Raw genomic sequence first — 6411 nt, 5'->3', positions numbered from 1 at the left:
GCATTGAATAAGATTACTGTCAAGAACAGATATCCTATTCCTAGGGTAGATGATCTTCTTGACAAGCTTAATACGTAGTGTTCTCAAGGTGGTCGCATAGCATCAATAGGTTTACCTGCAGCAGCAGGGTAAGTTGCCATCACTGGTAAACAATTGTGCGCACACCGCCGACCTTTCAATCTCCATGTCACAGCGCATCGACATGTTTTTAACTCCAGCTTCAGTTGAGTTAGTTGAAGTGGGTCCTCTTTTCCACTAATTCTCTCCCAAAGTCAGCTGCAGCTGGGTTTAGCTCTTGGAGTCAATCCCTGCTCGCCCTTATAATAAGCGATCCATTCCTGCAGATCTAACCACTCTTAATCACTTCGACTCCACCTTCACTAGCTCTGAAATTAAGTCCACGCCTGTGATTGTGTTGCTGTTCTAAAGCTGCAATGACGGACATCCAAATGACGCATTCGTCGGCTTGCTCAATCCTGCGTTTCATAGCAATCTTTTGTGTTTATGGCTTGATTGTGTGTACTCATGGGCAACTCACGTCCGACTTCTACAACAGCTTGTGCCCGAATGTGCAGTCGATTGTGCGCAGCAGCATGAAGAGTGCCGTCCAGCAGGAAACCAGGATGGCGGCTTCGATACTACGACTGTTTTTCCACGACTGTTTTGTTCAGGTCCGAGAGCATGCATGCGCCACGTAAGATGCTAATTAGGTTTTAATTCGCTGGTGTAGGCAACTCATTGTGTCGTGTCTATTGTAGGGCTGCGATGGCTCCGTTCTATTGGACGATACTTCCACCTTCCAAGGAGAGAAGACTGCCTTCCCCAACAACAACTCCCTCCGAGGTTTTGACGTGGTAGACACCATCAAGGCCAACGTGGAGTCCTCATGCCCTGGAGTGGTTTCATGCGCCGATATCCTGGCTTTGGCAGCCCGTGATGGGGTAGTGCTGGTAATTTAGCTGTTAATCATACTTGCTGAATGTGAGCTTATACACTTAGATAAATAAGTCCTGATCCCAACCATATCATCAACCAATATTGATGCATCAACGTCGTCCTCTTTTGGTAGAGTGGAGGCCCTAGCTGGAGCGTGCTGTTGGGCAGAAGAGACTCTACCACAGCGAGCTACTCCGAAGCCAACAACCTTCCGGGCCCAACAGAGGACTTGAGTTCTCTCATCGCCAAATTCCAAGCCCAGGGTCTCTCCGTCCAAGACCTCGTAACCCTCTCAGGTGATGACCTCTGTCGTAGCTAATCATCAACAGCAAATATAATGACAACTTTAATAACAAAACTTATAACGCAGATTAGAGTATAACGTAACGCTCTTAATCAACCGCATTTACTGCAGGTGCTCACACAATAGGTCAAGCCCGCTGCGTCAACTTCAGGCAACGGCTATATGACGAGACTGGTGATGGGGAACCTGACTCTACCTTGGACACAACGTATCTCGCACAACTGCAAGGTGTGTGCCCTTCCAACTGAAGCGACGATAACCTCTCACCTTTGGATGTCAACACTCCCACTCGCTTCGACAACTGCTACTACACCAATCTTGTAAACAACAAAGGGCTGCTTGGCTCCGACCAGGAGCTTTATTCCACTTCCGGTAGCTCTACCATCGCCATCGTTCAAAACTATAGCCAAAGCGCTCGATCTTTTCTCACCAACTTCCCCACTTCCATGATCGCCATGGGCAACCTGAACCCCCTCACCGGTATCGCTGGTCAGATACGCACGAATTGCCGTGTTGTAAACTGAAGTCGCGTGAGGTTTTCACCATCTGTTGAGCCCCTTTAGAATCAAGAGTTTTACGCTGCTTTTCAAATTTTATTTAACATATCTTTCGCTTCACTTTAAGGTACATCACTAGCATGGAGCATGTGTTGATGCTCCAAGTGAGTCACAAAAATTATCAATTTTTTACTAAGAATCCTAGATGATTATCTTATATATGTGTAGATAAAAGTAGCGCCTTAATATATAAGCAAGACTTTGTGCTTACAGTTGGAAAATTTTCATTTTGAGGTCTTATTTCCCACCAATTCCTTGGTCGGAGTGGGAATTTTGCAAGCCTTCATTTCTAGTTGAACAAATATTGCACATGTGATGATCATTTGTTAGCATAATGTCTCTTTTATCAACAAGCACTACGAGATCCACCCAATTCAATGCTTCTACCAATGGTCTATACTTACAATTTTTTTGTCCGAACTAGCTCCAACATTGGTGTGACCACCTCAGTATAAACGTTGATAATGAACCGTTAGTATATGCATTCCAATGTGTATATTGACATTCTAGGAAAAAATATAGTTGTCGGTGTGACTGATGCATATACCAACTCATATATACCGACATTGGTTATATATACCGATGCATAAACCGATGTGCATACAGACACTCGTTATGCTTACTTATTTTGAGGGGTTATACTAACACTGATTATGCTTATTTTGAGGGGCTATACCAACACTAGGGAAAAGCTTTTCGGCAGAATGAGATAAGTTGGGGTAATAGTTTTTCCCAACTACCCATAGTACATAGCTAGGCACTTAGAAAATAGACACATTAATTAGCTTAATAGGTTGGGGCAATAGTTTTCCCCAACCTATCCCATACTACCCACAGTACCTAACCACGTATTGAGAAAATAGATACATTAGCTTTTTAAGTTAATAGAAAGGACAATGAATGTGCAAACATTACCAAATTTATCAACAACATATATGCAAATATATTTACATCGTGGTCTTACAAAAAACATGAGTGAAATTCAAGACAAAAAATATGAGTGAAGCCCTTACATAAAATATGAGTGAAATTCTTACAAAAAATATAAGTGAAGCCCTTACGTAAAATATGAGTGAAACTCTTACATAAAATATAAGTAGTCACTTCCCATACGCATCTTATCACATCCTATCACTTCCCATACACATCTTATCACATCCTAGCACATCTCATATGCATCTTATCACATCCTATCACTTCCCATACGCATCTTATCACATCCTATCACATCTCTTACACATCTTATCACATCCTATTAGGCATAAAGATAACTTTAGTAGGAATAACACTTTTATAACCATTTTAATGAGAATAATACTTTCTAAATAAAAATAAATCTTTTATACATCTTTCTATGCATAAATTTCCATCTTAATGAAATTAACACTTTTAAAATAAAAATAAATCTTTTATGCATCTATCTATGCATAATTGATAAGAATATCTCTTTTGAATTAAAAATAAAATTCTTTATGCATCTTTCTATGCATAAAATCAAAATTGATAAGAATATCTCTTTTGAATTAAAATAAAATTCTTTATGCATCTTTCTATTATGCATAAAATCAAAATTTTGATGAAAGTCACACTTTTATAATAAAAATTTTCTTTTATGCATCTACTTATGCATAAAAATCAATTATGATGAAAAACACACTTTTAATATTAAAAAAAATTCTTTTATGCATCTACTTATGCATAAAAATCAATTATGATGAAAATCACACTTTTATAATAAAATATTTTTGGTATACATTTTTCTATGCCTAGAATGAAAATAACCCTTTAACATAAAATTTAATTACTAAAAATCCTCTTTTTCTTAATTCATCAATTATGCATAACATAAAAAATCAAGTTCTCCACATGATTACAATGAAATTCTTTCAATTAATCTAGGATGATAATTCCTAGAAGATGGTAGGAAGTCCTCTTTTCATGCTTTGAATGAAATTGTTTTGAATGAAATTGTTTTATGTGTATTTTTTATAGAAATTTTACCATAACTCTGCCTGCTATGACTGATAAATCTCAATTATTTTAAAGAATAAAGCTTAACATTAAGGGAATGATTAGAATGATCCCTAATTGAATCATTAACCCATAATGGATTGAATCATCAATATTCATTAAATACATAAACTAAAAGCATTAAAAAAAGCCAGTAATTTGGCCTCCAATTAAACAAGCATAGATTAATCTTGGATTAAAGAAAAGCTTTATAAGCAGCTTCATTCGGATTGAGAATAGGTCATGAGAATGACCATTCTTTGAGTGAGAGAGAGAAATTACATAAAAACCATTCAAATTAAGCATAAATAAAAATTTATGTAATTCTTCACTACCATTCATCAATTAACTTCAATAGCATTCAAAAACCATTCTAATTAAGCTTCTCAAGCTTGAGAGGGATTGAGAAGAGAGAAACATTGAGAATTTATGAAAAAAGATCAAAATTCACACTTTACCTTACAAATTGCTTGATTCTTTGATCACGGTAGAGGCCTCCAACCAATCAATTGGTTTGGTATGCTGATGGAGCCACCAATGGATATTGAAGAAAGAGGGAAGCTCCAATTTCTTCAATTTGGAGAGAATTTTAGAGAATAGTAAAAATTATCATTATTTTAGCATAATTCTAGTATAGTAAAATTCTCCTATTTTTTTTACAAAGGCTCATGTTCTATTTATAGGAGAGGGAGGCTCTAACCAAGACCAACTGATTTCTAGGATTTTCTAGATTTTAGTTTGGTTGAATTTGGACCAGATTTGGACCTAGTATGGTTCCTTTTTGATTCGGTTTGATCCAAGAGAGAGGAGAGATAAAAATATCACATTTGTTTTAAGTTAAAAACTCATTCAAGCATGTGAAGTAGGCGCCTCCTTGAAGGGACTCCCCTTCCTTACACGTGTCAAAATGGAATCATTATACCTAAAATATCTCATTTTTTTAGTAATACTCATAGTTTTTTACTAATAAACCTTGTACATAGTCAACTCTTCATCTTATGTAGACATTTACTCATTTTTGGGTATTTTTCTTTTACAAATTAGATTTATCTCCTCCCCACACATGGTTTGATCTTATTGGCCCATAGGAACCTTAATTGGACCATAATCCAAAAATTTCTGAAAAACTAGACCGACTTGAAATCACTAGAAATCATACAAATGCTAGGACTTATAACTAAAATGTGCAAATTTCGACCCTTGAAATTAAAGGCAACATCGAATTTCAACCCGGATTTAAAAAAATTTATGTAGACTGGTTAATCACTCCATTCACCATCTTTGCTTCAAATTGGGTCAAGCATTTGTAGGTATGTTTTTAGCAATACTACAAGGACTTCTCACAACTTGAATTTCAATGCCTTTCATTAACTACACGAAGAAACTCACCAGTTAAGCATAGATCTGCATTTTTTGGCTCAATTTGAGCTGGATATTTTGCTCATGCAAGTTCCCCTCATCAAGGGAAAGAAGCTAAAGCAAAAAGGCCCATCAAATTTAACTTCCTCAAGCTCAATTGAAGCCTCCAATGATCATCTGTGTTAATCATTATGATTAAGCACTAATCAATGTCATTAGTATAGCATTAGCAAAATTGGGCCAAATTAATATTAAATTGGATAATTGGAGTATCAATATACTAAAAAGTGGCAGATTGTTGGCCCACATCAGTGTTGTCTGACTACCAGAGCTGAGCACTACTGTGCATGCAAGGCTGGCAGAGTATAGGAGTGAAAGCATGATAAGGTGGACTGAAAATTCATGTCCTGGACACTGGTTTACAACTGGTTGTGAAACACTTTTATGTAGAGTTAGAGAATCAAAACATGGTTGTTTAATATTGTTTCACATTTATTATATCTATAAGGCACTAGATAAATTGCTAAATACATCTTATTATGATATTAAATCCATTAATATTGGTTGTCTTCAAGTGTGGTAGCAACCAATGCAACTGGTAGAAAGTGTGCCACCTTATCATGCTTTCACCCCTGCTTTCACCCATAGGAGGATTTCATTCTATCAGAGAACCATTCCAAGCATTTATGGAAGCATCCACCCATTGTGGTGATGGGCTCCCTTTAGTCCTAGGAGGGTCCCTCTTGCCCCTTCGATTTGCTTGCTGTTACCCCACCGAGACTCCTCCTCTAGTTCTTAATTTCTAGTGATGCCACCTAGCCCCATTGAACCCCCGCTGATGAGCCCCTCCTACCACCCTCCCTCTTTGATGGATCACTTCCAACTGCTCCCATCTCCTTCTTCTCCACCTCCACCTCCACCCCCCTCTGCCTCTTCCCCCCTCCTCCTCCTCCTCGATCCTCGCCTTCAACTCTTCCTGTAGCCATCCCCTCTGCCCCATTTTTTTCCTCTGAGCAGTCCCATTGCCCTCCTGTATGAAAAGATGTAGGGGAGAAGAGAGCTTGAGCTCTTGCAATCATACACACTTACACAAACCCTAGAAGAGAACACACAAGGTGAGTTGCTGAAAATTCTTCTCCTTCCTCACGCAACAAAAGAGGTCTACAAAAAAGACAAAGTGACTAACACACATAACAGAGTATATACAAGCGATCCATAATGTGAACACGCTAAGTGTAGTGGGTA

General features: G+C 37.9%; 1 pseudogene; it reads left to right on the top strand.

Annotated features, from left to right (window-relative positions):
* The first annotated feature begins 529 nt into the window (after positions 1–529).
* Positions 530–1770, top strand: LOC147614097 (cationic peroxidase 1-like; annotated as a pseudogene).
* The last annotated feature ends 4641 nt before the right edge of the window (positions 1771–6411 follow it).

The sequence above is a fragment of the Cibotium barometz genome, chromosome 42 (assembly GCF_041138505.1).
Source record: "Cibotium barometz isolate CiBa-2024 chromosome 42, ASM4113850v1, whole genome shotgun sequence".
Classification (NCBI taxonomy): domain Eukaryota; kingdom Viridiplantae; phylum Streptophyta; class Polypodiopsida; order Cyatheales; family Cibotiaceae; genus Cibotium; species Cibotium barometz.
This window is presented reverse-complemented; position numbering and strand designations above follow the sequence as displayed.